At 39.6% G+C, this 12,222-nt stretch overlaps 1 long non-coding RNA gene across 1 annotated transcript; it reads right to left on the bottom strand.

The window, feature by feature from the left end:
- Positions 1 to 446: 446 nt before the first annotated feature.
- On the bottom strand, positions 447 to 12,082 carry LOC126548044 (uncharacterized). Its single transcript, XR_011890417.1, has 4 exons — positions 11,928 to 12,082; positions 10,454 to 10,483; positions 7,803 to 8,007; positions 447 to 3,758 (listed from the first exon to the last, which is right to left on the bottom strand). It is a non-coding gene; the product is annotated as an uncharacterized lncRNA (long non-coding RNA).
- Between the last annotated feature and the right edge of the window lie 140 nt (positions 12,083 to 12,222).

Below are 12,222 nucleotides of genomic sequence, written 5' to 3'. Positions count from 1 at the left end.
AAAGCCCATTGAAGCATTGTTGACGTTACGAGTCTCACAATTGAAAGCCTATTGTTTAAATGTGTTTTGTCAATATTGAAAGCCCATGGAATTTTTGCAGATCGGTTGAACATCACAAATTATGTTGAAAGCCCTTTATGCCCCAGTGTGTATTTAGCAGTGTTTAAAACTGCACTTTTCTTAAAATACTGCTGAGCTATGTTGTGTTGCATATAATTACCTTTGATGTCACATTGATGTTTGCTGTAAGAGGATAGGGGTAAAATTTAAGTACAGGCGCTTTTGAATTGCAGGCCTGTCACCCTGGGCTCAAAAGCAAGCTCCTAGATTGCCTGTAATAAACCATATTGTAAAGCTGCTAGCAGTACTGTTGTGGCACTTTCAATTGTCAGAGTGAATGGTCCTCCACAAAACCAAGAGTGCTGAACTGATGCAGACAAAAACCATTTTTCTAGGTAAACTGTTTATTTGTAACCAAACATCTGTGTAAATGTACAACCATTTGTAGATTGAGAACATCAGAAACTTCTTAAGAAGTATTGCAAAGTACAAACTTCCTGCAGCTTGACACCATAACAAAATTGAATACTGACAGATGTAGTCTGTGTGGTCCTCAAGTAAAACATTTCCCAAAAGAAAGAAATCTTAAAAAATAAATACCTAAAGAAGTAAATGTACAAGCAGACTGACATGACTAAATAAGAACACTCAAAAAAGGTACTTGCTTTCTCTATTAGGTAGCCAGTGGTACTATAACCATGGCATGATTCGCTTGAGCCCACAGCAATCACTGAGACCTGATATGAAGGGTGGTTATCTTTGTTTCATGAAATGTATTAAAGACTGGCTGTTGCAGCTAACATAATTCTAGATACAGAGTGCCAAACATTACTTGCATGAGAAATCGAGACACCATATTCAGCTAATTAACAAAAACTCAGTTCCTAATAAATTTTTTACGAATTGTAGCCGGTAATTTTACAAGGTGTATGCACTTAGAATAAATTTCCAGAATGACACCAGTAACGAGACACATGCCATCAAACTGGCTGTAGAAATGCACTGTTATGCATTGAAGCACAAAATTAACTCGAATGCCCATGTATTTCTCTCACATTTATGGAAAAACCTCAAAACTGGTGTCATCCTGGAAATTAATATCAAGTGAATACGTCTTTTAAAACTCACTGGCTACAATTTGCAAACTGAAATATGTGCCGTGATGTTATAAGTGAATTAATCAGTGAGAATCACTTGAATGTGTTTCTATTTCTCATGATAGTAATGTCCACCTCTGAATATTCCAGCTCAAGAACAAGAATTTGCTACCTGGCACAGGCAACTTAAAAAAAATCTGTAACACTGAAAAAGGATCACTCTGCAAAATCCTGATTTGCTGGTTGAATGGTGTCTGCCAATTTCAGTAAACCTTATCTACTTTCGAAACATGGCAATCGCAATAAGTGATGCTTATGGGAGCAGTTTATTATGCTGCATTGCTGTTGCATGATCCAATTGTGTTTTCTGCCACGATAACGTTCCTGCACAGGTCATTCCATAGCAAGTGACTTACTCATCTTGACTTTCAGATTTTTATATGAAAAAAAAAAACAGCTATTAGTGATGAGTTGGAATACTACAAAGTTACTCCTTGTGTGAGTTCTATTTCAATTTTGTTCACTGCCACAAAAAAATAATGAAATTCACAAGAAAATCTGGTTTCATGCAAACATGAAGGCATATCATTGCCATTACCGGAGATATTTTGTTGCATTTTAAATTTAAGCCGACTTATACCTATTAATTTTTACTCCGATATTTTAGATAGCAATAAACTATTTTTTCAAAGTTATATAATGTGCAGTTTTTACTGAACTCTGACAATGGCACAGATGCACTTGCAGGTGCGAGATTCCATGCCGCATCGACCAGCATTTTTTCGACAGCACAGATATAGCTGAAAACATTGCCATATGTTTACTAGAGCTCAAAACTCCTTACCCACTTTTATTTATTTTTGCCAGATATTTTGTAGCATTTTGGTGAGTTTAGTTTTTCTGCTCAGCTGAGCTAGAGGACATCAATCAACATTCTTTTTCAAATGCACATTGTATTGATCGAGGCCTTCAAATGGCGTGCATGGAATACGGTGAAGTGATGCAACAGGCAAAATAGCTAATTTTTCAAATATTTTAATACTTCAAGTGCTTTTGGCACCGGCAAAATGAGTAAAATTGCAATACGTAAATTTTTTTTGTAACGAAAAATTCAAAGGACGGAAATTAAATACAAAAATGGTAGCCCAGGTGACATAGCATAGCAGAAAAATATTTGAAGCTCTGAAGGTTCAGCTGATTGCCTGTAAAGAAACTATAAAATTCTAATCTTTTGCAAGAAGCTTCATGTCCAAGGTAAAAATAGCTTTGGTAGTTGGCCAAAACAATATGTGATACATTATTGGATAGCTCTACATGTCTGCTATGCATGTGTGAGGTTGAAAAAGGCATTATTTTGAAATGCGAAAAATTCTCTTTTGAATTTTTGTCAGCACCGACTTTTCTCGGATGTGCGCACAAGCTTGCCGACTGGGAATGCAGACGACAAAGCTGGCTTTGTCTGCAACCCAGATGACAGAGAAGTGGTGTATAGCATGCATAGCCAGCCCTACATGCATAGCAGACATGTAGGGCTATGTAATGATGGGTGATGTATACTTTCGCGCCAGCCACTAAAGCTAATTTGTTCAACATGTTCAACACGTTCGACATGAAGCTTTTTGCAAAAAATCTAAACTTTACAGTTTTTTTAGGTGATCCACTTAACCTCCAAGGCTTGAAATATATTGCAGCTATCCCAAGTCAACTAGGCTGATTCTATATTTATTTTGTGCCTTCTATATTTCCCTGCATGCGAAGAAACAAATTCAAACTTTGCAAATTTTGGCAGACACACCACTTCAGTCTCTTGACATGAACACCATCTGAATATCTGGATCATACAATTTCCCTTTCAAAAGAAACGTGTATCAGTGCCTTCTAGCTTAGCTGGGCAAGAACAATCAAATTTTGCCAAACTTCTAGACAATTTTTGCGAAGCAAAATAAATGGGGAGGAAGAATTCGGAGCTTCAACAAACATATCTAAATTTTTTCAACTATATCTGTGATGGTCAAAAACACGCTGGTTGGTTGCCCTGGAATGACTCAGGTGTATGTATGAAAGCAAATTTTTTCAAAAATTTTCGCATTGTACCTACTTTTGAATATCAAGCAAACTTGAAATGGTTTGCCATAATGGAAGAGTTCTTGACAAAATTGGGTGGTTTGGCATGAAATGACTGAAGATACTTCAAAAATATAATAATAAGGAAACTCCATCCTTGCTGGAACTATATCAAAAACTAACATAAGAATGTGGTGAAATATAAAAGCCCAGTACTTGTATTCTGGATTGAGCAATCCAACGTGAGCTTCTCAGGAGACTAGCATTATTAGCATAAATAAAATTACCACACAAATGTCAAGGCATAGAAAGGCACAACATTTGTATGCTCGTTTGAGAAATCCGAATTGGGCTCTTCAGGAGACTAACATAAACAAACGAACTTAAAAATGCCGAGTTACAAAAGCACAACACTTGTGTTTTGGTTTGAGCTGTCCAAGTTTGGCTCTTCAAAGGCTATTGGTCCCATGCGAGAAGCGAGGCCAGAGTTCTTTACATAGGGCATGTTGGTACCAGGAAAATTGCGACACGTGAAGCCTGCAAAAACAACAAAAAGCCAGAACAAGTTTTAAAAAGCAACTTCCACATGCAAGAGTGGGGCATGCAATATGCCCTCATTATAATGAAATCAATTTATGTGTTTGTCTTGCTTTATTCCAACTTTCCACGGGTACAGCTTCACAGCATGACCATTTAAATTTATTCAATGTGGCACAGGACTCCACTAAGTGTCAAATGCAGGAAAGGGCAATGAGGAACAAAACACTGTAGCAAAATAACTTTATGAATATCCTCAATGTCGAAGATGTGAACTTTGCTTGCTTAGCAACAAAATGGCGAAAAAAAATTTCGTGTCATTCATAAATAAATCTAAACTACTGACAACTAAAATTATTTCTTGTAACTCATACTTAAAATGTGCAGCACTTCACTGCTTTTTCCAAGCTCCATATACAATACTGTCATGTCACTAGAATTGAGCGTGGCTTCAATTGAAGTTAGGTTTCATGAGTTCACATGCAATTGGAATGTACTTCTCACCTCACAATGACTTAGGACTTTCTACATTAAAGAAAATACTGCTTACAGCGAAGTGTGTTTTGATTATGGGGTTTTACGTGCCAAAACCACTTTCTGATTATGAGGCACCGAAGTGTGTTTTCTGCCTCAACGACTGAATGACTGTTATAATGAGGATTCTGTGTAGTTGTGCACCAAGCTGCGTAGCCTGACACATGTAGAATGCGACAGATTCAAAGAAATGCTCACTCTTCTAAGAGCCATACGCCAGAGGACTGACTTCTTTAACCCTTTTGAGTTCACTACCATACATCTGTGGCTGTGACGGAACATTTTGAAAAAATGTTCTTTTTCAGAACAAAGTGTTGCCTAGCATCCCACTGGAGGTGCTGCAACCTTCCGAGACTTCTAGAAAATATTCTCATCATGCTGTCGCCCCTTGGGTTTCTCCAAAACTGATTTTTCACTTAGCTCCTTGGTGTCTGTCATTGCAGTAGTTTAGGAGTGTTGCCACTTCACCTAGTTTACTATAAAACAAGTTTTTGCAAGTTTCATTACACAAAAGAATTATGCTGCTTTATCCTGCATAGAAAAATAAAACATGTAAAACTGCAAATACTGAAAGGGTTTTGCCGCTTTATTGGCACATTAAAAAATTATTTACCAGTTCTTTTTCTCGGAAAGACACTCTGAAGAACTTAAATCTGCAACAAAAATATTCCGGATGCGCGAATAGTGATTTTTGAGACCGAACCGAATAATGCCAGAAGCAAATCGAATATTAGATAGCTTCTGAATAATGAACAGCTGATATCACAATTAATGTAAAATGATGTTCACATCCTAGTATTCTTAACGTTGGCAAGTTTCTGTCATTGCATACTATGTTATGAAGAGCTGTTTATTAAAAGCACAAATCGAGCAGCAAGGTTTCTTCACATGCACAGGACTCCTCAGTAGGCATAAATGATTGCTGTACAGCCTCTAAAGTGCAGCTACTTAAGTAACATAGCCCGGTCTGCTATTCGTACAAGTTCACACGCTTTATGTCTACACTATGTTATTGGAGGTGAAAGTTTACCATACTTTGGCTAAAATTTTATGTTTTATTGGTGTTTTGAAATATTAGAATAATGTTCACATTTACAAATAGTGACCATTCAAAGACCTAATTGAATAGGACACTATTCAATTCGAAAGTTTTGAGTATTTGCACACCATTAAAAAATATAACTCCTAAATTGGAGAGGCATATTTATTTATTTATTTATTTATCATCATACCCTCAGGGCCCAATGGGCATTACAGAGGGGGTGGGTACATGGTTTACAAACAAAAAGCATTCAAGCCTATAAGGACAAGGATAAAATAGACAGTAAGGGCAGCAAAATAAAAGCAAAAATAAAAAAACAGCAAAATTCGAGTCATATTAAAAGATGATCTGTCACAGCGGTCTTGAATGATGACGCATCGGCTAAGGTGGCGATAGAAGAGGGAAGGCGGTTTCACTCAGAGCAGGTTTTCGGCATAAAAGAAAGCAGAACTTGTCAGTGCGACAAAGAGGAACAGCTACCTTATTGTTGTGATCGATACGGGAGGATAAGTACACTGGCTGCGAAATGGGTTGCTGATTCAATGAACGGTGATGGAACACTTTGTGGAATAAACAAAGGCGCGAGATGTTGCGCCGAGTTTGAAGGTTAGGAAGGGTAAGTGACGATTTCATCTGCGAAACACTAGCGGTACGTGAACAGTTCAACATAATAAAACGAGATGATCGATTCTGAAGGGATTCTATGGATTGAATGAGAGTGCGGTGTGCCGGATCCCAAACTGCACACGCGTATTCGAGTTTTGGACATACGAAAGTTTGATAAAGCATTAATTTTAGGTGCTCTGGAGCTTGGAAAAAATTGCGTTGGAAATAACCGAGAGTGCAATTTGCATTACCTATGATGTAGTCAATGTGAGTATGCCATGACAAGTCATCAGGTATGTAGACACCGAGATACTTGTACGCAGACACGCGCTCCAGTCTGACGCCATGAATTCTGTATTCTAAAGACATTGAGGCATTCGTGCTTCGCGAGAATTCCAGGTACTTGCATTTACTGAGGTTAAGGGTCTTCAACCATTTATTGCACCATTCAGATACTTTATTTAGGTCAGATTGAAGGACAAGTGCATCATTATGGCTATTTATTTCGCGATAGATAACACAGTCGTCTGCAAGTAGCTTTATACTAGAGTTAATGTTATCTGGAAGATCATTTATGTAGATCAGGAATAGAAGTGGACTTAAAACGGAACCTTGAGGGACGCCAGATTCAACAGGACAAGGAGAGGAAGCGTGATTGTTAGCGATAACATATTGGGTTCGGTTAGATAAAAAACATTCGATCCATTTGAGGATGTTTGGGTCAATTTTCAAAGTGCTGACTTTTAGTAGAAGTAGTTGATGAAGTACTTTGTGGAAAGCCTTAGAAAAGTCAAGAAAAACACCATGAAGAAAGGAGGATCCCCAAAATGTGATCCTCAACGGGCTAAACAAGAGCGACGGGAAAGCCTATTCATCCTTTTGATAAATTTAAGCCCATAATCTACTTAGCAGTGGTTCATAACAACCCTGTAAACAGGACATACAAGTGAAGTAAGGAAGCAGGAAACAATTCCAACAATTTCAGAATGGGAGTAGTGGACATGTCCGATGGTCTGCAACAAGCTTTACAAAGTAGTTGCCAAGGGCCTATTCTCAATTTATTGAAGTATATAGAGAAAAGCCACATAAATATTTTTTTTTCATATCTTAGAATACAAAGTGATAAAGTGCATGTTAATAAATACAAGTCGTAGGTTAGGTGCTTAGAATGAGTAAGCGTCCACTAAACATAGTACTGTTGACAGTGATGCTGGCAACTATGTCCCTGTTTCTTTGATTGAAACAACCCGAACAAAATTGCCACACAACTCGTGTTTCTTCTGCTGAAAGCCTGCTGTCTGGCATCACATCGACCTCCTTCAAGATAGGAGCAACTTAAATTCAATGTGGTCTGTTAAAATTGGTGAAACTACTGTTTCACATGCCAGAACCTGGAGCTCTCTTTTGATTCCTGAAATTTAGTGAAAATGCTGCTCCTCGAGCTGAACAGTAACCACACTTGAGCATAGCTTCTCCGTAATTCGTGTATTAGAATAACACTTTCAGGCTACTTAAACATGTCCTCCATGCCACTAGATTTTGAGCGTGCTTCACAGACAACTATGCATTGCAATTACAGCCAAGTAGCACTGCTAATGCGCAAATGCAGCCTCATTTCTTCTGGTGGAGCCGCCACAAACTTCTGGCAATGAAGGCAACTTTTAAATTTTAGAAGCATTTGAGTGTGGTGGCATTAGGCACTTAAGGTCATATGAGCAGTCACTCCAAATGGTAGCCTATTGTAGCACACAACTGCACACATGGGCTACGTGAAAGTCGTTTGTTATGCCAATGGCAAGTTGTTAATTTTAGAAAAAAATGTGAATGTATTAATGCAACCGGAAAGGATACATGGTACTTGCCTATAACAGCGCTGACCCTGGTGGGGTCAAGAGCCTCTTTTGCCCCTTGGTGTTATTTCCAAAGTGCAAATGGCCCGTGGGCTCCTCCTCTGTGAACATATGGTGAAGCAAGGTCCTTGCAAACTTTCCTGGTCCACCAAGGCAGGCCATGGTAAGCTGTGCCAGGATAACCTTCTCAATGTGCACTCCTCCAACCTATGTGAACCTGCATGTTTAAGTAAATGTTAGCAAAGCAGTTTTAAGCCTTTCAAGCACATTTACACAACAACCCTACTGCAAATAAATTACAAAAGTACCTGTTGCAAATATAGAATGCTAAACTTGACTTCTTACTAGCTTCTCATGCTGTCTGGATGCGACGTGTTTCAGAAAACAAACAATCCAGCACAAACAAGAAAAATAACAAGTAAACCAAAGTACCCAAAACATCTACTGTTATTTAATGTGATGACCATTCTTATAATACTTCATATTTTCGTGTGTTTGTGTCTATTTTCCCACCCATTTGTGTCAATGGGTAGCCCATGGTCTAATGGGAAGAGAGAGATTGGGCTGCTATATTGAGGGAAGTGGGTTCATAATCAACCGTCAGAACTGCTTGGGTGACTGGGTATGCGACCATGGGCATATGCCACTTTTCAATGAATCTCTTTCACGCTATCTTGGGCAACTGCTACTGCTTGTGTTGGCAAGCAGCATTAGGAGCTGGAAGAGGGACATGACTTTCGATAATTACTAAGGTTACCACTAGACATCACATTCGCTTGCTGTGCTCCAGAAGTAATATGCGAGATTCCACTCCACTGTATGAAATGTACATAAGCCGCAAAGACAGTACGTGCCAACCACCACATCAATTAAATTAGTCGACCCGCAAAGCACAGGCTGCACAAGACCACAGAGTGAACTCAGAAGTTTGTGGACAGTCAGTTGATGCCCATGTCAGGGACCTCTAGGGAGACTTGATCATTTCCTCGATGTCCGTCATTGTGCCCTCACACATTGTATTACAATTCTGTCTGTCTCGTGCCAGCGTTCTAATAGTCATCATGTATCACCACTAATTAAAATATGAGTAGACACTTTTATCTACTGTTTATTAAATCTTTATGGAGAATACTTTCAGCATGAGTTTTTGCAGAGATAATAAATGCTACAGCTTAAAGGAGCACTAAAGAAAAATTAAAATATTTAAATTCTGGCGTTTTAAGTGCCAAAACGACAATCTGATCTTGAGGCACGCCATAGTGGGGAACTCCGGATTAATTTTGACCACCTCAGGCTGCACGGTACATGGGTAGTTTTGCATTTCACCTCCATCAAAATGCGGTTGTTTGATCCTGTGACCTCATGCTTAGCGGTGCTGTGCCAACGCCCCTAAGCAACTACGGCATGAAAGCATTAAAGAGAAAAATTATTTTAGATGTATCTGTAAATGATCTTTCTACAATTCAAGAGACTCACTCGTACTGTGACAAGAGGCTGAGTAAACTAAAAGGAGCAAGAGGAAAGATTGGTGGCAGTGCTGCCTTGAAGTCGCCACACCAGCTTGCTGTGACATCATGGATTTTTATGATGTTTGTTCAGGTGTAGCAATTTTTTTTACAAATAAAGATGTTCTTCATCGCATTCCAAAAAGCCAAAGACACAAAATAAAAAGTGTCAGGAACTTTTACTGAACCAATACAACCAAAGTTTGTAAATATACTTGAAATCCACGATGTGACAATGAGGTGTCAGCACGAAGATTTTGGGGCGATACTCAGAAAATTTAACTTTTAGCTTTATTTTCTCTAACAATCAACCAACTACCAAGAAGTTAACAGAATTAGATATTTAAAACGATGCTTTAAATTGATTTAGGATATCATTAGTGTCCCCTTAACACAAAACAAGGAATGCACTTGGCTGCGTAATAGGATAACATGCATCACTGGTTCTCATTAAGGTAGGATTGTCAGTATAGCAGAGGGCATGCACTGGCTGCTGCAGAGGGGAGCCCTGCCACCTCCCCTGAACCTCCCAATTTCCAGTTGTTTTATGAGCAGTGATGCAATTTCTGTACCTTAAAGAGACATAATGCCAAGGAGATTCATGCCATGCTGGCTACAGTATGTGGTGACCGGCACTGCACACCGTCCAGCTCGGCATCAATCTTTTTTGGAATTTGGCCCTTGAAATGCAGAAAGCCCCAATCACTGCTCGTTCTTCAGCCAACTTTCTCAATGGGTGGTGCTGTTTTGGTTTGATACCCCTAGCAGTGCACTGCTGTATGACATAGGTCATAATACCTTCATTCTGGTAAAACTAGAAAGATGTGCACTCATGTAGACCACTAATGTCCATACTAAGTTTCTGAATGCCCCTCTTATATCAAGCATATACACTGAAAAAGGCACATTCTACGGTTACTATGTTCACAAGTGACACTGAAATTCACTCCCAGTCCCAGTGCAGTTGCAAAGTCTTTCATGTGAGTGCTTAAAGGCACCATGTCTGCTACTGAAGGCACTCTGCACCAATTGATCACTAGAGGAAATGCTTGCAGTTGCATCAGCAATGTTGTTTCTTCTGCTTCCTGCAATACATTCTCACGGCATCACTGTATTTGATCATGGTGACGCTACAGAATGAATGGCCAAGGAATTCACCTTTAGCATGTCTCCCAGCTCATTTTGAATCTGAAAAAAGATGTCAGTATTAAAACGTGAAGCCACAATGCACCAAAAGCAAAACAAAAGAGCTACATGGACCATTGGCTGACATAAATGGACGGATACAAACGACTAGTCATTGAAAACACTAAAGTGTGGCTACTCTTGCCAATGGCAGTGCGAGCTGGTCAAATAACTTATTTCACATTCCTCTCCTTATTTAAAAAATTATTTCTGCTCATCTACTTAACTGTTATGGCCACATCTTAAAGGCAGCTCCTTCATATAAAACCAGTGCTACATTCTTTTACTCCCCGTCTACCTGATGCTACTGAAGTTTTGCTTAATCTCAAAGAAGGTATTTCACCGAACTGCTCCACCAAAAAAGCATTATTCCAAGCTTGTGGCAAAGCGTCATTTAGTTCACAACGATGCGCTCCCCTTTCTATCAGTTCTCTCTATAGTGCTTGGATTCAAAGCAAAAATAGCTTTTCGGCATAACTAGCTACTTCTATGGTCACAAGAAACTTTGCTAATTATAGATGTTTATGTTGCCGATAACGTATACATGCCGCCTGGAAACACAGTGGCACGACAAGGCAGATATGCCCAGGCATCTCGTTCCTTTACTGATTTTAAAATTTTGTTAAATCAATCAGTTACTGGTGTGAAAAGCTGAAATTCCACGCTATTACATTATTTTGAATGTTCTATCCCAGTAAAGTAGGACCTGGAGTGCCATGGAATCTGCCATTTCCGTGAATGCAAAGAGCGCCTACGCGAAGCCGTTTGCGTGAAGCACTCGATGGCGTCGAACGCAGAAGATGAAAAAAGAAAGTTGAATGCGCGCGAACTGGTGGAAAACAAAGCACACGCGGTTGGCAAGGCATATAACTCGATGATTTCGCAGCACTCGGTGGCACCACCCGTATTTTATCTCACGTATCGCATAGAATCGCATGTACACCCTTAAAATTTTTTATTATTATCGCGCGATAGCCTCCTCTGTGTTTTCTGATCGCGCGAAAAGCGCAACAGAATACATTTTCGCCGATCCCACTGCCCCTACAAGCCCGCTCACACGCCATGTACTAAACGGCGTGGCGCAAACGAATTATCTTCGATTACAGTACAGATCAGATGGTTTCACGTCGCATTGTTTTGCGCTCATTAATTAGGCTAACTCAATCAGTGCTGGAACACCGTATAAGAAATCGTGGTGTACAACATGCCCTGTTTTAGCTGGCACCACATAGCTGCCTTACGTCACCACAAGCGGAGTGTGAAGTTAAACCAGGACAAAAGTCCATGTTACATACCACAAATCTAGTGCTGTACAATCAATTCTCGCAACGGAAGGATAGTACTAGGAATGAAAACTAGAAAAGAGGCGCGCGGAACACACGCACAGGCGCTGAACGCGCACCGCGTCGCAATGGACGAACAAGGGGAATTCGAAACACTCACTCACTTTTGATGTTGCTGAGTCGGAGGCGATCATGGCGACCTTCTAGGCACCAAGCCCATAAAAAGCGAGAAACACGCAGAAATATCCCAAAGAAGTCACACCGAAGCACACAAAGAACGCAGAAAACTCTCACGCAAACGGCGTGCACAAACATCCGGAATGCGCCGAACCATCAACAGCGCGAACGCGCAATCATACAAGTATGCTCATACAGATACACGCTTATATTATCATAAATTGTAACATTTCATAACACATTTTGCAATATCATATTATTTCTGAACAATTGCTGCGATTT

Source organism: Dermacentor andersoni, chromosome 1, assembly GCF_023375885.2.
Source record: "Dermacentor andersoni chromosome 1, qqDerAnde1_hic_scaffold, whole genome shotgun sequence".
Taxonomy (NCBI): Eukaryota; Metazoa; Arthropoda; class Arachnida; order Ixodida; family Ixodidae; genus Dermacentor; species Dermacentor andersoni.
Note: the sequence above shows the minus strand (reverse complement) of the source record. Positions and strands in the feature narration are given on the sequence as shown.